General features: G+C 35.3%; 1 protein-coding gene across 4 annotated transcripts in view; it reads right to left on the bottom strand.

The window, feature by feature from the left end:
• LOC150080468 (PTB domain-containing engulfment adapter protein 1-like) overlaps positions 1–21,850 on the bottom strand; it is a 247,292-nt gene that overhangs the window by 152,115 nt on the left and 73,327 nt on the right. The window contains exon 1 of one of the 4 annotated variants that reach the window (XM_090382027.1): positions 16,240–16,357. The exons of 2 other annotated variants lie outside the window; for them this stretch is intronic. The gene's annotated coding sequence lies outside the window, so the exon portion shown is untranslated. Of the gene's footprint in view, positions 1–16,178; positions 16,358–21,850 lie in introns of those variants that run through there. One more of the 4 variants, XM_090382026.1, reaches the window with a different exon arrangement.

Below are 21,850 nucleotides of genomic sequence, written 5' to 3' on the forward strand. Positions count from 1 at the left end.
ATCTATAAACCTTCCATCAATCAATAATTGCCAATATTAATTCTGTGATTTACGATACAATGGTGATATTATAACTTATATTAACCACTTGAGAATAAATTTAATGCAAAAATTTGGTGAAATTTAAGCAGTTGCTCTTGGCATTTCTAAGGCTTTTGATCATTTTTGGCATAAAGAGCTTATTAAAGAAAAATTATAAAAGAAAATCCTATCTTTTCTGATAATACAACTGAATTCCACCTTCCAATTTGAGAAAGGTTGCCCTGCCCAAACAACTTCAACTTTCAACTTCTTGAATATCCACAACCAATTCCTTTTATGATCTCTAGTAAATTCTCAAATAGGGCAAAGATAACTTATTTAACTTCAATTCTTCTAAAATGTATCTTTCTTCAATCTTTCAACACAAGAAAGGAGTCTAAAGCTTTATGCTAATCTTCAATGACATAGAGATTTTTAGAGATCTCTATTAGGGATTATCCTTGCTTCTAACCTCTCACAGAATAAGCATATCACAAATATTGCTTCCTCAACATATAAAAAAGCAAGGTTTTTTCTTTTGCTTCTGAAATTAATTTTCTTCTAAACAACCATTCACTCTGTACAAATCTAAAATATGCCCTGTCATGGAATGCTGTTCCCACATCTGGGGTGACATACTCTAAACCTCCCTACGGGTTCTAGACTCCATTCAAAAGAGGACAATCAGATTAATTAATAACCTGACCCTTACAAAGTCTCCCAACTCACTGTCTTATAGATGCTCTACTTCTAATAGCTCTCAATTATCAAATGCTTTTTTATGAAATACAACATGAAATTCCCACTGATTGGGAATTTCATGTTGTATTTCATTAACCACAGAGCCACAATGCTTTGTCCGCTATCTCTAATTTTGGTTAGTTTAAAGTGGAGTGAGAACTTAATGTTGTTATTTGGTTTTTAGGAGCATTAGCAACTAAGGCCACATTGCTCCGGGAATATGCGGTGGTCATTCCCTGACCTTTCCACATCCTCCGTATTTGGTGGTGACGGGCTCGAATCCCAGTCTAATCAAGAAGCATGTGCTATGCACTGCTGCTCCTTCCCACCTGGCTACGGAGGTGCCTGAAGAGAACTTAATGACCCTCATGAAATAAAAATTGAGTGCAAAAGCTTTCTAGATTTTCTCCCAATCTTTTACAGTTGTCTCACCAATACCTAATTCAACAGCAATTTTTTTAGACTCCCCTTTATCAAGAATCATTCCAAATCATCCAACTTAGTTTTCACAGAAATTATATTAATTTGCCTGTGCAGTGTGCCATGCATCAAACATTATGTTTTGAAAAGGAAAGGTAGGAAGTGTTGGTTCAGAGAGCTTCTACTTTACCAATTTTTTTTTTTATACTTACTGATCTCATCATGCAAATTGCTCATCTTTGGACCCTTTCAAGAAGTTTAATGTCTTTTTTTCAGATGAGGTCTCCATAACTGGCCACAGTATTCCAAATGTCATCTTGCAATTGCCTTAAACAGTAGGATTATAACCTCCCTATCTCTACAGGATATTGTTTGTTAAATCAACCAGGACATCATGGGCTTTCCTGGCTAACTGTTTACAGTGCTAAGAAAACATATCTATATTGTAACTTCCAGATCCCTTTATTTGTCTATTGCTTTTAATTCAACCCCACCAAGCATAAGTTATTTTGGGGTTGCTATTTCCCAGTAAGACCTTGCATTTTGTTGCATTAAAACAAAGTTCCACTTTTCTGACCGTCCTTGAAGCCTGTTCAAGTCATCCTGAAGGAGTGCTGCTTGGCACTGATCATTAACAACCATTCCAATCTTTACATCATCTGCAAATTTTGGCATCATGCCTTCTATCCCTTTGTCAATGTCTTTAGCACTGCCCTGCAGTGGGCAGCCATTATCAACCCACTGCAGGATGGACGCCTCCTCAACAATTCACGTCGAGGGAAATGGACCATAATCTGCCACGTTGGTCCAGTGCGGGTTGGCAGATCGATCGTATTTAGTAGTCAGGGACTTGAACCCCAGTCTACTCAAGGAGCATGTGCACTCCCGCTCCTGACCACTGGGCTACGGAAAACTACTTGTCCCTATTCTTTGCTCTGTTAGCTAGTGCTTCCTTATACTTGGCCTTGGTTTCATAACCTTATCTGTGGTACTATTACCGATCAACTTGTAGCTGTTGTAGGCTTCAGCACTTTTCAATGCTCTCTAACTTTCCCATGCTATCTTTTTCTGCTCTATTAGACTGGCCTGCACCATATTCATCCATCTCAGCATCCTCCTCTTGCTATATTTTCTTAATAGTATTCATGGCTTCTGTGATTATTGCTTCAAAGGCATTCCATAATTCTAACCCTCCCTCCCTCCCTCTATAGTCCACCCAATTGACAGATGTCTCGTAGCACCCTTGAACTGTCATAGTACCCTTTTCTGAAATTAAAACCCGTGCCTTTACCTTTAACTACTGCTACATCTCTCTTTTATCTTCCAATTAATGACCACATGGTCACTACTTGCCAATGGTTCCTGTACTGTAAACCCTATAATGTCATAGGGCTTAAAGTAATGATGATTTGTGAGTAATGATGAGGTCTAGAATATACTTACCCCTAGTATTTCCTCTACCGTTCTGGTAGAAATGATAATTATCTCATTCATTTAAAAATTTTGTTCTCCATGGTGAATTTCTTTCCTGCTTATTCTAAATCAATTAGGGGCACACTGAAGTGCCCATAAGAAAACATTCACACTTGCATACCCATTCCCTTTGCAGGTAGAGACTATACAACTATATGCTTCACAAATTTCTGGTCTGTGGATTACTCCCACTCTCATACTTTTGTTCCAACTAACTCACACTATAGAAATTCTATGCTGGCTTCTGACTCAGCAAAAGCTCTTTTTGCACTCAGGCTATGTTTGATAAGAAGCATGACCCTACCATCCCTTCTGTCCTCCCTATCCTTCTTAAATACATTATACACATCATAGTGGAATTCATCATCTTCAATTTACTGATGGAACCATGTTTCCGTTAGGGCTGCTAGTGAATTTCTAATGATATTGATTCTGTGAGGACAAACATTCATCTATTATGTTAACCTACATTAAATTTATTTTATAAATGTAAAAATTGTCTTAATTTTTCATAGTACAAATGCTTATCATAAATTCCTTTATGCAGTTAGCAAACACATGGATCAGTGTGTGAGGGGGGGGGGGCTAATTCTAGTAGCTTCTGGACCCATCCCTAGTCAGCATGCAATGCATTTTCAACATAGAATGTGGTATAGAATGACAGAACAAGGAGAGAATAGTCAACTGCATCTTGACAAGAGACAGAATACCTTACTTCTCTATTCATGTTAGCACTAGAAGGAAAGGGCTGAACCACACTTACGCCATTTAAAATCCACTGGATTTAGATGGCATAAATGTTGATGGGCTGAGTCAGGATGCTAATAATAATGAATAAATAAATATTTTGCATATACCATTCACACATGAAGAAGTTTATCTATTTAGCTGGGAACTAAATGATTTTGTAATAAACAGAAGTGGAAGAGAAACTGTTGAAGGGGAAAAAAAAAAAAAAAAAGGGTCGATAAGGCACTAGAGGTGATAGATTCTATCTAATTATATAAAATAACAGCAGCAGCAAATAAGATAATAAGTAAACCCAATTATAAGGAAATCTTAGATTCAGGGAATGTCCCTAGACTGGAGATGTGCAATTGTCTCTCTCTCTCTCTCTCTCTTATTCACAAAGTGGGATCAAAGGGCAAACTGAGTAATGATCAACATGGATAAGTTGAGAGCAGATTTTATCTGACCAACTTGATTACCTACTGTGACAATCAAAGAACAAGGAGAGTAGATGAAAAAAAATAATTTTGATATCATAAACTTAAGACTTTTGTATAATAGTTTACTTATTTAGTACTTTAATATTATGAAATTAAATTTTTTAAATTTTAGTATTATTAAATTACCGGTAATATTTTAATATTTTACTTATGTAATATTTCAGATTTCAGTTTTATATCAGTTCATGTGAAAGATTACTGCATAACTGTCATAATTTCTGTTAGCATCTTAGGTATAATAAAAAAAAACTTTGGTGTTTATGTTAAAGAAGAAAAAAAAATTGTGTTGAAGGCTATAATGCTTTCCCTTGATTTCATATTTATTTTTATCAATTTTATTATATTGTTTCATAGGCACAACTATGGAAGAGTCTGAATTGGCTAAACCCCTTCAGAGACTAATTTAATCATTTAATAATCATTATTTCTCAAATAATCATTTGGGAAATTAAGTTTATTAGTTATTTGGATGGATCTCCTTTTACCTTCAGTGTAGTCTCCTTAACATGTATACCTTGAACTCAATGTTTCCACAACTTCTGGAAGCATTTCTGATTGGCTTCTTTTGAAATTACTAATAGTTTCTCAGTTGTTTTCTGAATAATTTCCTCAATCATTAACAAACAAATCTGTGACCTTTCAAGGGGACTTCAAGCTTGTTAAACACAGGGAGCTAAATCCAATAATTATGGCAGATGGCAAATAACAGTGATGAAGTGCTTCACAAGAAATGCTTGAATAAAAAGTGTAAAGTGTGCAGGAGCGCTATCATGATAAAAGCACCAATTCCCTAAACATCATATTTCTGGCAATTTTTCTGAACAGCACTGCACAGTTGCTGTGGAACTATATTTTAATATTTCTGCTTCATTGATCACTATTAATTTATTAATTTATCCTGTATGGGCAAAGTTATCCTTTGAGTCAAATTGATAAGCATGATCTTCGCAATTTCATTGAAATTGTCTTGTTTTTTTTTTTTTTGGGCCTTGGAGAAAACAATGTTAAAGCAAGAGAACTGGATCTCTGTTACAATTTCATAGCCATACACCTGATTCATCATCAATAATGATGACAGAAACAAAGTTTTTTTTTTTTTTTTTTAGTTAGTTGTTGGTGCATGGCTTCTGTGGCCATAATGCACCTCCCAAGGTTTTTGCAGTACTCCGATCCAGCCCGAGGCGGGATTCGAACCCGGGACCATTGGGTTGCCAGGCAGGCACTTTACCCACCTGGCTAGCCCGGTCGGCCAGAAACAAAGTGTGGGTCAGCAGCAGCACACTGATGAAGAGCCTGACATACAAAACCTCTCTGCTCTCTGTGATCACCAATGAGGATGCAAACCACAAACTTGACTGAAACCCATCACATTTCCCAACCTTGTGTTAAAACTGACTGACATGTTCCATAAGAAATATCAATTTTACCAGAAACTTTGTGGATAGTTAAATTTCTTTTGTTCCTCCTTATCAGATATGAGCAATTAAATTACACATTACACAAATATGGGCAATTAAATTATTCATTTTTTAGCTGCATTAGCATATGTGTAAAGTGACAACTTTCTTAATTTTTTTTTTCCAAAAAAATTCGTAAAGCCATTCCAACCTTCATTAATATCAAGCAGACAGAAATCAAGCAATTATTATTTCTTTTTTTCACACATATTACATATAGACTATCCATATACACATATTGTTGCTGAAGCACTGGATATTATGTTTGTTGCTTTGCACTACTTGGAAGAATGAATGAACAATATGGAAAATCTGCACAAATTAAATTCTCTTAGTTCTTCAGACATAAAGGTCACTGCATTTTTATATATATATATATATATATATATATATATATATATATATATATATATATAATCATGAATTATTACTATTTGTTAATGCACATGAAATTATTAACACATTGAATACAGTAACTCACTTGAATTTGAAAGAAAGGCAGACAAAGAGATTATCTTGAATGGACAACTCATTAAACTTTATGAACCACTGAAAAGCCTTCAAACAAAGCACAGCATCATCTCTGAAAGCTGTTTTTAATATATTGGGGTGTTAAAATTTTGTTGCACTCTCCTAATTTCAAACAAAATTTGATACAAATTCTCTGCTCAGTAAAAAAAAAAAAATTAAATAAATAATCATGCATTTTGAAATGCAGTAAAATACATAAAACTCTTATCTATTCAACGTACACTAATTCAGACTGACTGCAGATAAATTAGCAATTCATCTATACATTGTATGTAGAGATGAATCACTAAACGGGCTGCAACAAGTCACAACTCAGTTCCCAAACTTTCTAATCATGTCATACGTGCAACAGTGTCACAAAAATATTATTTACTGATGTTTATATCTAAACCCTTTATTTTGTTTATATATATAAAGGGAAATGGAAAGGTGAATAAATATAAAAGGAATAAAGGAGTAAGGAAATGATATAAACACACTAGAAAAGAATATTGTCACCAGAGTGGCCAACTATCCCGATATGGCTGGGATTGTCCCGATTTAGAACTTCAAGCCCCACTTCCTGATAATACCATCATTTGTCCCAATAAGAGAGGAAAAAACTGCTAATTTATTGATTTTACAAATTTTTAATTAATTCTTATTGGAATCTAACGGATGTGTTAAAAATTAATTCTAATAACAAGAGAAAACGAAAGGCTAAAGGCATTTTGTTTGTCACTGAGTAATGATGAAAAGAAAATGAGTGTTGATAAAAAATGGGTGCAACTTTTCTCAAAATTTCTAGAGGCAAATAATTTGTCTCAAATTGTAAGCTCCACATTACACATTCAAATGCTTCATCACAAAGAGTTTTCAACTTAACGAAAACTGCTTGGCGGAAAGAGAGAAACAGTCTTTTATTAGAAAATTTAGAAGCCAAACTTATGGTGAAAGAAAACTATAAAATGTCCTGTTCAGAATTTAAAAACTTTTTAAAATTTTAGGAAGGAGAAGAAATTTTAAATCTAGCAAAATCTAAAGAAAAATATATAAAGTAAAAGTAGTCTTCCTCACTATTTTAAAAATAACTGTTAAAAATAATATTATAGTTTATATAGAACAAATACATATTAACAACAATCATATAACAAATAAGTACTATGATTGATTGATAAAAAAAATGCATTTTAATTGTAATTTTATATTTCTCTTTTACTTTTTAAAGGAAAAAATGACATACTACACATTTTGTTTCAAGTTGTCCCGCTTACCAATTTTCAAAATATGGCCACCCTGATTGTCACATAACTTACAACCTTGGTATCTTTATTATGTAAACCAACAAGGTTGTAGGAAAAGACAACAATATTATTGTCTCTTGTTTCAGATGAAAAATATGTACCAATAAAGTTAGGTCAAAACAAATGTAAATAATGAAAATAGGGAGTAAATTTAACAAAATTGGCAATAATGAAGTTAAAGCCAAAACAGATGAATAGGGGGGGGGAGTATATTATGTAGGAACCATTTGCCACCATTTGTAATGATTCCAATATTGCTATTTCTAACATTAAAAAATTCTACCTTAAACCCACTGGCAACTATTTTCCTTTGTCTTATTTGCAATATCACATCCATAGAGCTCTTAATACTATCAATTTTAAAAATTTTTTGCCAGATCATATTGATTGAAAGCAGATTTCTTAATAAATTTCCATAACATTTTTGTCCAACTACATGTTAATTTCGGCATGGTGTTTCAGTTAATTTTATCCACAATTTCTCATTTTCTAAGTTTGTACTTTTTGTATGCATCATGCATTGTGTAACATATGACTATGTATGATGCAATATATATTTATACAATGCATACCCCCCTTTTTTTTCACTTATTATTACGCTATTGTCACACTTTTTTTTTTTTTTTTCACTTTATTTTAAATCGTAATTAAAATGCTCAGAATGAAGTTCAAGGTCCTTTCTACACTAATGGGAATTTTAACCCCAGACTACCTGGGCTGTACTATTCTGCTACATTCTCTGTACTTTTTACTTTTCTGTATTCTTCCACTTATTTCTCATTAGCCATTAGTTTTACATATGCAAATCAAGAAATTATTTTCTTCTATATTAATCTTTTTTTTTTTTGCCTGCTGAAAGTTTTCAGCACTTTTCCTTGCAGCTTTGTTCATTAGTTACTTTCTTATCTATTGTGTTTATCATGAATTTCATTTTTCATTTTTTTTTCACTAGAGGTCACTAGTCCACACTGTATAAATTTAGCCATCTCCAATTATGCTTTCTTTTTCACGCCAGCAATGTCAACATTTGGTGGCAAGACCATCTGTCATATATGCTTTTTCTGTAGTGTAAACTGCAAACTACATAATATTTTTTGCTCCTTATTCATTTGTTCTGGCTTTAACTTCATTATTGCTGATTTTGTTAAATTTAATCTAAATTTACTCCAAATTTTTGTTATTTATTTACTTTTATTTTATGACAGAAACAGAGGTATGATATTGTTGTCTTTTCCTGAAATCTTGATAGTTGACACCATAAAGAAGACACCAAGATTGTAAGTTATGCAACAATATTCTTTTCTAGTGTATTTGTATCAATCTTTTTTTACTTTGACTTATTTCATTTCCTTACCTCTTCTCTATTCCTTTTCTATTTATTCATTCTTCTATTTCCCTTTATCTCCATTTCCATAACCCTAGTCCAGTGGTGTGTAAACTGTGGGGTGCAACCCCCAGTGGGGTTGTGGGATAAATTAAAGGGGTCACAGCAATTTTTAAATAAATTTATTTTTGGTGTACATATAAGCTAAAAACCTGTTGTTAAAATTACTTTTTCAATACTGTAGGTGTGGTGAACTTACTACTCGAACGTTGCTTCCGCATTGGGAAAATGCCTTAATTTGCTTACTGGCTATGGACTCAATTGGTTAATACTAGCAGACTCCAGTGCCTGAGGACCAGAATCAATTGACCCAAATCTATCACTGAATTTATACATACTGGTTAGATATTGAGCATAAGAGATACTTGAAATAATTTGAAACATAACGAAGAAATTGTGCTGCAAATAGCAAGTGTGTTGCACGCACGCTTTATTCTGTTTTGTAATTCGGTGCTTTCATATCAATTTAGATGTGTTTTTCATTCTTTTGCTATATTGCACGTTTCATTGTTATTATTGTTGTTTTAAAAAGAAAAAAAATATTTTGCCATGGGCAATTGGGTAATCAGAACAAAACGGCTGAGGAGTGATGACAATGTTGCCACAGATACTTCTGACGCTAATAAGGTAGAAATATATGTGAAAATTAGAGGTTGTTATTTCAAGATGCAACCACCAATTTCTGGTAGAGAGCCATTATATTCCAAATCAAAAGGAATGAAAAAGAATAGAAAAATTCAAGAGGAATTTATGAAGTATGGCTTTGGCTTCACTTACAGTGTTTTGATGATGAGCAACATCCTGTGTGCATAATATGTTAGGAAAAACTGGCTAACGAAAGCATGAAACCTGTTAAATTAAGACACTTACATTCGAAACATTCAGAGCTAATGAAAAAAACTGAATCCTTTTTCAAACGACACAGCGACGCCACAATAGGTCAGAAATGTTTCATGAAGAAACATACAGCAGTTCCTTGCAAAGCTTTAAGAGGAAAATTTGAAATCACATACTATTGCTGAATCTCTTGTTCTCCCTGCTGCAACAAAAATTATTTCAATTATGCAAGGAGAAAAGTACAGCAACAATTTAAAAACCATTCCTCTGCCAGAGAGAGAGAGACAGTCTCGTAGTGTATTGCAGTTATCGCGCACAACAAAATCCACAGATATTTCCAACCCTGCTCGATTTATTGTATATGTCAGATACTGCTACGAGGGAGATATTTTGGAAGATTTTTCTATTTTGCAAAGCTTTGGATGGAAGAACAACAGTGAGAAGATTTTTGATGTTATAAATTTTTCTTTCCAACAAATCTAACATGGAACAAATGTGTTGCTATTTGTACTGATGGTGTGGCTGCATTAATGAAAAAATTTAAAAGACAAAGAAAAGGAAATTGCTCCAAACAGTTTTTAATCATTGCATTATACATAGGGAAGCATTAGTAGTGAAGGAAATGCAAACTGAATTGGATGATGTTTTGAAAGATGCAGTAAGTGTGATCAACTTTATTAGAAGTAGAAGCTTAAATAGCAGACTTTTCACTATATTTTGTAATGAAATGGGATCTGCTTATGAAACACTTCTTTTATATATGAAAGTAAGGTGGTTTAACATTAACAAAATCAGAAAAACCTTGTTTTTCTGATTTTGTTAATGGCAATAATATTGACATTTTACAATTTAGGGATATCATTATCACCCACCTAACAATGCTAATTAAGAATTTTTCCAAACAATTTAATGTATCTCCAGAAAAAAAGTTGTACTGGATTTGTGATCCATTTGCTTTTGAAATTTCTTCATGCCCCGAAATTACCATTGAGCAAAACGAAGAACTTATTGACCTTATTGTCGTCTGATGAATCATTACATGCTCATTTCAAGGCTACAACTTGTGTAAAATTTTGGCTTTCTCTTCAAGACGAGTATCCAGAATTATCGAAAATGGCGATACAAACTTGCTACCTTTCGGGTCTACATATTTATGTGAGGTTGGCTTCTCAAAATTAACAGCTATAAAAGCAAAACAACACTCCAGACTTGATCCAGAAGATGACATGAGATTAGCAATTTTAAATATTGAGCCAAATATGGACCGAATATCAGTTATCCAGGCTCATCCATCTCATAAATTGTTTTGTTTTGTAATTGTTCATTTTTTATTGTTTTGTAATTTTAATTGAAGAATACGAATTTGATTTGTTGTTTTTGCTGTACTGTATTCAATTAAAATATTAAACAATTATTTTAATTGTGTAAATTAAAAAAGGAGACAATTTTTTTATTCCTTTCTCAGTACTCGAATAGAATGTTCTACTACATAATTTATAAAATCCCATTTTTGTTCTCTAAAAACCTTGTCATCCTAACTCGGGTTTCCATTGAGGGGTCATGTCAATTTTATATTTAATAAAGGAGGCGTGAGCAAAATAAGTTTGCATGCCACTGCCTTAGTCAATCTTTTTCCTTATTTTTCCCTCACTTTTGTTATTTGCTGATTCCTCCTTTTTTTATATTTTATTTATATACACACACACAAGTGTGGCAATAAAGTTATTGGACTGGTGCAATTCAAACTTCCTCCAACAGATGGTGCTACAGAGGTTGTCCAGTAAGCTGACAGGTTGCAAGTAACAACCAGTTTTGTTAGTAGGATTAATGTTCCATGTCGTAATTTTGCAACTGAGCAATGAAAAAATATCATATTTTACTTTAAATTTGGAATGTAACAGAAATGTATGAAATGTTATAAACTGTTTGGTGATGAAATGTTAAGTCATACAAGTGTGTCTCAATGGTATAAGCAGTTCAAAGACAGATGTGAGGATGCTTGTGAAAACCCATAGGAAGTAGGAGTCTATCAACCTGAGAACAGTTGCAAAAGTTAATTGTAGCAAGAAATCATCATTTGACACTTAGAATGATGGCTGATAAGTTTGATATGAATAAAGAGATGATTTGGCATGAAGATTTAGGGAAAAGGAAGGTCTGTGCAAAATTTGTGCTGCACAGCCTCACAGACGAGCAGAAGCAACAAAAAGTGCATCAGCCAAAGACTTCATCCTTGTCAAGACAATCCTAAATTCCTCAAGTGTATTGCCAATGGAGTTGAGTGTTTTGGTACAATCATACTGCATGCATCAGAACATGCGATGGACTTCAATATCACCACCAAGGCCAAAAAAGTTTCGTTTATGGAAATCCAGGCTCAAGACTATGCTGATCATGTTTTTCAACAAACAGGGTGTAATTGATAAGGAATCTGTACCTGGAGGGGAGCGAGTCAATGCACAAGTGTTTTAAAGACTACCGAAGTGCATTTCTCAGATGAGATCGCAATTTCAAGAGAAAAGCTGATAGTTCTTGTTGCATGGCATTTCTAACAAAACATGGCATTGTACAGATCGATCATCTACCCTACTCACCTGATCTAGTACAAGTGGACTTTTTCCTCTTTCCCAAGGTCAAAACTGACCTCTAAGGAAGGAAAGAGATTTCAGAATGTTGAGGATAAAGAAAAACATAACTGCCAAACTGAACTTCATCTCTTTGGATGCCTCCACTAACTCTTTTAGAATGGTGTAATAAGCACTTTCAATGAGATGGTTATTACTTTAAGTAAAAATAATAATTTTTGAGCTTTCTATTTCATCAGTCCAGGAACTCTACTGCCATAGCTTTGTGTGTGTGTGTGTGTGTGTGTGTGTGTGTGTGTGTGTGTGTGTGTGTGTGTGTGACTAATTACAAAATGCACTCTTTTTGAGCTATTCTAATGAATAGTCAGATATGACTGACTGAGTTATTATTCTTCATCATGTTCATTCAACCAAAAAGATTTGTTTTTATAAAATAATGCTGTCAGTAGTTTAGCATTCACATTAAGAGTCTATAGCACTATGCCGTGTTAAAAGTCATGCCAATCTATGAATGATGCAGATCACAAAAGTCATAAATGAAAGAACTGGCAATTGGACCTCACAGTTGCAAAACTAACTGGTAAAATACTAGTCACAAAACATTATTTCTTAGTTATCACATTGACCATATTTATTGATCACCGCTTGTGACTATATATGCAATAGATTGAACAGACTGTTTAGCCTGTGCATCCCGTCAAATCAAGTCATAAAATTCAATCTCCTTGATGGAACCATTTTTTTAAATTTTTTCATTTCAGAAACATCAAGCAGTTCTGCAACAGTTTATATTGTTCGCAAACTGGTGTCAGTCTTACAGTGTCTTGTTGTGCAGAAGGACATCTTCCATGTCTTTTTTGGCTGGTATTTCTGTAAACAACTTTTGGATTTCTTCGAGATAATTTGATATATATCTCAAATTATTTGTTTCTTAGTGTCCATAATGTCGATCATATGTCCTGTACTCTTACAGCCAGAGAAGCTGTCTGGAACTACTTTTACAAGGGAACTTTAGACAACTCTATTCTAGGACACCTCCCCCTTAGTTAATGATTAAAGTAATGTATTCAAATTTAATCACAGCAGCAGCAATCTGCAAAAGGAAAACAACCCCATCTGCCCCACTGTGCAAGCAACAAATTTCTTCTGAATTTTGAATTTCAGAAACAAATTTCTTCTGAATTTTAATTTATTGTTTATTATAGTGAAGCAAACCACGAATCATAAACAAATACACCACTGAATAACTCAGGTGACTAATTATTGCATTCATGCTTTCTTGATTTATTTCATTCTGTAAAGACACACCCTATATATGCACACCAATCTTCCAGAATGATGTTATCAATTTGTTACACATTGTTTGGTATTATCATAGAACAGAATATAAAAATGAAATTATTTTAGCTATATAAAGTCTAAAGAGCCTAATCTTTTGGTGTTTTTGTGATAGCAAGATTAGAATCAACAAAGAAGAGGGGGAGAAAACATCTGTGAAACTTATGATTTTCAGGCTATTGTAATAAAGAGATTCTAAACTTTACACAAGTGAAGTGTTTTCATTTTATGTGTTTTGATTATGATAACCAGTGCAACATGCCTTCAAATATTATATCAGTATTATTATTGAGTTTGGGCAACTATTACACGGTTGATAGGGCTTGGCTATTTGTTGTTCTGATGCACTTGCAAACTTGACCCAGCATCCAACTCTGTGTCTATCAAGAGAGCCATTTCCCCACACTTTTAGATATTTATGAATATTCTCTACTATTTCCTTCTATGCTGTTTAAGCTAATACAGCTTTGTTTATGGTAAATATCACTGATTCCATTTTTAAAACTGTCTCAGTTATATTTATCAGAATTTTCTCAGTGGGGAAGAAAGTTAAGCACTACTATAAATAAAGTTTTTTTTTTTTTTTTTTTTACTTTAGCCAAGTGGTCAATTTAAAGTAGAGTTATGCCCACACACCTATATCCATGTGACCATAAAATATAGTGAACTATCAGTCAGATATCCCCCTCTTCAACTCTCCTATTTGTCACATCTACTTCATTTATACAGTACAAATTCCAGAAAGAGCTCACTATAATCATAAACTTTCTCTGACTTGTGTGGCTGTCCCAGAGAAAAAAAGAGAAATTTCATATCTATATTTAAAATAATATTTTTGCTCAAATTATCAGAAAACAAAACTTGGAGTGACCTTCACATTCTTCTGAAATACATTAGCTATTCTGAATGCAAATCAACTACCCAAACCACTGACTCCTTAATATAAACTACAGCCAGTCCATTAAGAATACATCACCCATAAAATTTTTCACATACTATATACTACTGTTATACAATGGGATCAACTTTACTGAACAGGCATGTATTCAGGGGTGGGCAGAGGGGGAATAAGCCCCCCCCTCCTATAATCATGCATATAAGTGCTCCTAGGTCTATCTAAAAAAAACTATACCTGGTCACCTGACATTTACAATAGGATGCTAACAACTGAGGTTCATGTTGTGAGCAAACAGCTGACTCTTGTCTGAGGGAGGATTAGCAAGGTTTTTCTCCCAGAAACAATACATAAAAACTGATTATATCATCAGGGGGTATCAATTAGCAAATTCCCTCAGAGAACAAAAAGCCTTACCAGTTGCTCCTTCAAACTTAAATTTCTCTATTCTACATATGGCACTGGTTCAGGTATAGGAAAGGCCGACTTGCTTGTTCCCCCCACTTAAATGCTCCTATATATCACATCAGCTTCAATTAAGCAGTCCAAATTCCAGAGTTCTCACAAGTAGCACAGTGGTTATAATCTCCATCCTCACCACACCATGTGGAAAAGGCCTGGGTTCAAATCTCATCAATGATGCAAAGAACTTTTATTGGCCTTTCTGACAGTGTGGCTCAGTTAGTCTTAGGGAGGGATAGCAAAGTTTTTTTCCCCAGAATACAAGGTTATCTTCATCCAGCAAAACAGGCAAACTGACCAGGACTGCATGCAATTTATAGGTGCAATATATACATGGATGGTTGAGTTTGTTTTCAGGTAGCCCTAAATTTGAAATATTACATTTCAAATCTATTATATTTCACTAATATGGAATATTATTATATAATAGCCTGTAATTTGTTAGAGACAAAATTGTGTCCTACTAGCATGTGTAAGTGTGTTACCTATATATAATCTTTATTAAAATACATATTAAAAGTTTGACCTCGGAAGAGGGGGAAAAATCTCTTTTCCAGCAAATTAATAATTCAGCTATTCAACAACTCAAAAAAGAAACTTAGCTGTTGGCGTTTATGTACAAAAGAGAACCCCGCCTGGGTTCTCTTTTAATTCACACATTTTATTTTATTTATTTATTTTTATACATCAAAGAATTATGTGTAACTGGCAGCGGGGTTACCATTGGTTGGCTGGGACCGCTTTAACTAATAAATATCACATATCAATCAATATACATCAACGAAAAATACTTAATCAGGGGCTGCTAGTGTTTGGAAGTTTTTTGACGCACTGCCTGTTTTGGTTACAGTGCGCCAATTCACACTGTTTATTATTCGTTATTTCAGGACAAGTGTTCCTTCCCAGGCCCATAAGTCAAGTAGTGAAGGCCGAAAAACGTGGGTTAACAAATGGAATAACTCTACTCGTTCCCGCAGATCGGCTAGCTGCAAAGCTATGAAATTCAACGTCTTAAAGGCCACTTCAATCACTGGCAGGATATAAATCCAAACATCTCCAGACATGAGAAGTAGCGAAATCAGGACCGATGAAGACGATGAATATATTTTAATTGTATGCCAATGCACGATTTTGGCAAATTAGTCCAATAACCTCATGTATCAATCAAGGATGGGAATAGCTCGCAGTAAATTTAAACGTCAACGAAGCAAAGTCTACCTGTCCCATCATTTTTACATCGTACTGCACTTATTTTTACAACTTTCCCTGATGACATTTGATATATACAATATGGTTTGGAGAGCAAAATGTTACTTTTATGGTCATAAATATCAATGGTTCCTTACAAAAATGGGGTTAACAGCCTACGAAACAGCTCAAAATAAAGATTATATACGCTATAAAATTGTTATATACATGTAGCTCATTTTGAGCATCAACAATCTTTCTTGAACAGCGAAAAAAAAAAAAAAAAAATCAGAGTAATTTGTTCGCAAAAATATCACATCTGACATCTACTTACTACTTTTATTTTCCATTCGAAGGAATGATAAAGCACGTTAACACTTTACTTATGCATATACCTTGACGTTTTCTTAAGCAACATTAGACGCACCGGCACAAGGACAGACACAAACTACCAACCCGTATCAAGTAACTCCATTCCCAACAGGAAGTTTGGTACGCGAACATCTAACCACCTGGTGGCAGATCAACAAGGCAGTAGGCGTCTCTAGACTGGCCACTGCAAAACAGCTTAATGCCAGCAACGATGACGTGCAGGGCCAATCACCCTGCTGGTGCCAGGAAGTGTTGGTTCTTCCACCCAAAGCCGAATGAAAAGACAACCGCGCTTTCCAGAACGTTAACAGCTTTCAACAGAAATCATTAAGCTGCTCATAACAAATTTAGCTTCTTTTTTTTTTATATAATATTGAAAAAAGAAACTCAGTTTATATAAAATATATAAAACAATAATTTTAAAAATTTAGAGATTTTAGATGAATAATAACTGACTAGCAGTGGAATAATTCACTCAGTCATTCAATAAAAAAATATGTTTATTTTATTTTTTTTAATGAAAACTCCAAACACGAAAGGTATCAAAACCTATAGTACTTAGTACCGTGCATGGGTTGAAGGAGAAGTATGGGAGGAGGGGGATGCCGGAAACTTTGCTCTAGAGACTAGACATGGGTTTCACCACTTCAAGCCTCCAATAAGCAAAGTGGTGGTATTTCACCGGTTGATGAAAGTCATCTACCACCTACGAGAGGTACATGGAAATATTCTGCATTTGCTTTGTTGGATTTATTTTCGTTATCATGCAAAAATAAATCTGGAGATTCTTTAGTCTTATAGAAACTGTCAATAAAGAAATATATTAGAGAGATCATTTAGGAAACAGAAAAGAATTAAAAAGTCAGTTGCAAGTACATTGGTTGTCCTACTGCTCTCTTTATGATAGGTAATAAGAAACCAGGAAAAGAATACCAGATAACAACTCATCACACTGTCACCTGAAAATTGAATGTTGAACAGTGAAAACAGTATCGACAAATTGAAAGTGCTCAGGTTTTATGAAGTTAAAATAGTTATGGAAATCACTAAGCGATTTTCAATGTAATGGTAAAAGATCATTAAGGCATGCAGAGCCAGTTAGAGCCTCTGCAGGGCCCAACAGGGGTATCAAGATCGAGTATGGTCGCTGGGAAAACAGTTTTACAAGGAGCTGCATTTTCCCACAGTTCCTATTCTTTCGCCCCCCCCCTCACATGATGTTCAGGCTCAGGCAGCTGATCTACCAGCCATGACAACCTCTTGAAGTACGTAAGGTCTGGTTCAACAATTTTCCATTTGGTAAAAACTAAAACAGTGACTTTAATGAACAATTAGTAGCACATTCACAAGCAATAATAACAACAAATAAATTTTTAGATAAATAGCCACAGTATACAGGGCATGTATCTATTATAAAAGGTATACACTGCTGTAATTGATATGTGGTTTTTACATGAATACGGGATTATAGTTATTACAATTAATAGAAGGTTGAGTTCCAATCAATTTCGAGCGTATTATTATTATTATTAGCCATATGGTGCAAGGAAGCCTGAGGCGTTTGCTGCACCAGCCAAAAAAAAAAAATTCTGTGTTACTCCTGTGAGAGAGAGAGAGAGAGAGAGAGAGAGAGAGAGAGAGAGAGAGAGAGAGAGAGAGAGAGAGAGAGAAATAGAAGGGAATCACCAAAAAAGAGAAGAATGATGATATCCAGCTCAGGACTCTGGGTGTGCCAAGCCAATACTCACCAGATGTGAGCCCCTGGGGGTATTATCTTTTATTAAGGTTAATACAAGATAACAGATAATTTAAAGTCAAAATTCTATAACACAGGACTCAGAGGGAAATGACGTGGACAATTCTGTGAATCACAGGTTCATTGTTTATACATCAAGTATTCCGAGGTCACTATTGTAGATAATCTTAGTTCAAGTGATAATCTTTGCTATGTGTCCTCGTGGGTAGAACAGTTGGCATAATCGCCGTCCTCCCCACACAGGGTGGAGAAGGCCTGAGTTCTAGTCCCGTCGATGACAGGAAGAATTTTTATGAGCCTTTTTCACAACGTGGATGAGTTAGTCAGTCTCAACGAGGGTAGCATGGTTTTTTCTCCCAGAAACTCGGGTTTTTCGTCCATCAAACAGAAAATAGATCATAGAACGCTCGCAATTTACAGACAGCATATACGGAGCAACATGGCCTCAGTCGCTACTGCTCCTAAAACTGTACTACTACTATTTTTCTATGTCTACGATGTAATGAGTGTACCGATCTTAAACTAAAACTTGGTGCTGAGTGAATAAAATCACTGAAGAAACGAAGCTCTAGAAACAAACAAACAAAACTGGGGAATGTCAGGAACTCAAGTATTGTTGACTGCTGTGCAATGCACTCCTGATTACCGCCTCAGGAAAGAATGATCAAATGGAGACTGCTCTAGACTAAGAGCGGTCTGCACTAAATCCTTCTAGTCCAGAAGGATTTAGTTTCATTTCTTTTGCAATAAGGAGAAGTGGGCTGTAATTCGCAACAGCGAATTACAGTCCATATAGCTGTGTGGGGATAGCCGATTTACAATTTGTAAACGCATCAATGAGAGAATAGCCTATTTTCCAAGATAAAGGGCAAGACACAAGCAAGCTCTAGACGAAGTATATTTGCTATGTGTAATAATATAATGGCTAATTTTAATGACTTATTGAACTAGCACTACTTCACTGGTTAAATAGGAATTATACCAAGTTAGTATACTGTATTTTGTTAGAAGTATTTTATCGCTGTAACTTTGATCATTTACCAATACCGGATGGCCGCTTTTGGCGAGGCGAAATTACATTATGTGTTCATAATGTTGGCTCTAGTTCTCTGAACAGTCCAAAGAGAAACTCCAGTTAATTCGAAATTGTACTTATTGGTTGTCTGCGCTGGGTAGAACAGTGGTATCGTCACTGTTCTCCCCACAGTGGGTGGAAAAGGCCCGGGTTCGAATCCCGTTGATGACGCGAGGAACTGTAATGGGCTTTTTTCACTCCGTGGCTGAGTTAGTCGGTCTCAGGCGTAGATAGCAAGGTTCCCCCCCCCCCAGAAACTGGGGGTTTTCGTCCAGCAAAACAGGTAAAGCGACCAGAGAACACACGCAATTTAAGACACAAAACATATGGGTAGGTGTAATCAATTACGGGTGACGCTAATAAATAAATATTAAAAAAAATACTTATTGGTTCTCTGGTACTTTCAGCTTTAAGTTTGGAATATGTGTATTGGATGTGTATTGTATTTCAAGTAGGGCATCCTAAATGGTAGTTCAACTCTGCCTTGGTGCACTGTAATCATTAAGCTTTAATCGTCATGTAGCAGTAAAAATTTCCCATTATTTTGATTAAGCACCTTTGGCCCCTACCTCGGACTGCCATTGACCTCACCCAGAAATTGTAACAGTGCCTTTAGATGCTGTCGCGAAATATAGGATTGCAAAGAACTAGAGTATGTCCACACGTACTTAAACAAAAAAGGACGTTACCAAGAGGTTTATTGTTTTCAAGGAGAGTAATAAGAGTATCATAATTCATGTGAGAACTAGCGATATCAATCACATATGAACTAACATTCTGCTGGATATGTATCAAAGTATGCTAAAAACGTACCATCAAAAGTTGGGTCAGAATATATTTGTGTCTCCAGTTCTGCCGAAGTACAATAGGAGATACCACATATGCAGAAAACTTTACAGATAAATTCAAGATTTGAGGAACGATGTAAGTCTGTCCTTTTTTGCGGAGAATATTTTTTATTAGTGCGGTCCACCTTTTTGAGTGATAAGGCTGTAATCAGGAAGGGGGATTCAGGAAAGGTATTCTTCCCTGCATGCAACAAAAGCAAACCCAGATATGGAAGTAACCCGTATAAGCAATGAATTTGTGTAATGTGAAGTAAGAAATGTATCGGTCAAGAATGTAATATTAATACATCTTAATTTGAAACAATCGGGATTGAGTGATCAACACTTAAGCGGCAATAGCTTTCATAGTAATAAACTTTCGCTATAGAAAGGCGCACTTTTAAATTTACAGGGAGGCATGTAAACCTGAAAACAGTCTTATATAAGGGTCTACGCGGGTTGCACAGTGGTATCATCACTGTCCTCCCCACACCGGGTGGAAAAGACCCGGGTTCAAATCCGGTCGATGACGCGAGGAACTTTAATAGGCTTTTATTCCCTCCGTGGCTGAGTTAGTCGGTCTCAGGCGTAGATAGCAAGGTTTTCCCCCAGCAACTGGAGTTTTTTGTCCAGCAAAACAGGCAAATCAACCATAGAACACAAGAAATTTACGAACATAATACACAATGCACGGCAGCATGAATAAAAATATTTGGGTGGCCTAATATGATAATTAGTCTGCGCGGGTAGCACAGTGGTATTGTCGCCATCCTCCCCATACCGGGTGGAGGAAAGGAAGTTGTAAGAAAATATCACGAAACATTTGACTACATCATGTACATATTCTCAAATCGGAAATAAACATAATTAAACCAACGTACGTTTGAGTATCTCATTAACCCCAGGGGCTCACATCTGGTGAGTATGGGCTTGGCACACCCAGGGTCCTCAGCTGGATATCATCATTCTTCTCTTTCTTGGTGATTTCCTTCTCTTCTCTTCTCTCTCTCTCTCTCTCACACACACACACACACACACACACACACAGGGTAACTCAGAAATTTTTTTTTTTGGCTGGTGCAGCATAAGCCTCAGGCTTCCTTGCACCATATGGCTAATAATAATAATAATAATAATAATAATTATTTTCAAATAGTACAAATCACATTGAATCCTTATTAACGTTTGTGGGAAAGTTAATGGCAATCCAGCTGATGCAGTTGATAAAATGAATAGATACTTCTCTTCGATCTGCATGTCCCTTCACGGTGAAGAAACCTCTGCTAATGATCTTAAGCATAGTAAAATCAGTGATATGGAAATTACACAAGATGATTTAGTAAAAAAAGTTTTCAGTCTTAAGGTAAGTAAATGCTTGGGTGGGTTACATCTAACCAACTCTTTTAAAGGAAGTGGAGAGGAAATGCGACAAACTAATAAAAATAATCATGAGGGCTTCATTAAATTCGTGATTTTTCTAATATATCGCCAATCCATAAAGGGGATTCAAATAACAAAATGGGTAATTACAGATCAGTCAGTTGAACTTCATTGGTAAGGAGGAAGTGTCTTCGGGGAGACAATTTCTCTTTACAGTGTAGTGACTTCACCACTTCTCACGCATTTGAAGTGGCCTCGGTTAATCCTATTAGAATTCTTAAATATCCTCTGCAATCGGGGTTGTTTGTTGTTGTTTGTTATTTGGTTTTTAGGAGCATTAGCAACTAAGGCCATATTGCTCCGGGATATGCGGTGGTCATTCCTTGACCTTTCCGCATCCTCCGTATTTGGTGGTGACGGGCTCGAACCCCGGTCTAATCAAGAAGCGTGTGCTACGCACTGCTGCTCCTTCCCACCTGGCTACGGAGGCGCCTAATCGGGGTTGTAGTTAGCCTATTTAAGGCAAGGGAACAGGGTTCCTCCGAAAATTTATTCAGTTTTTCAAGACAGTCAATATGCAAATTGGTTGTGAATGC

The sequence above is a fragment of the Mastigoproctus giganteus genome, chromosome 9 (assembly GCF_048544385.1).
Source record: "Mastigoproctus giganteus isolate SK-2022 chromosome 9, ASM4854438v1, whole genome shotgun sequence".
In the NCBI taxonomy this organism is placed as follows: Eukaryota; Metazoa; Arthropoda; class Arachnida; order Uropygi; family Thelyphonidae; genus Mastigoproctus; species Mastigoproctus giganteus.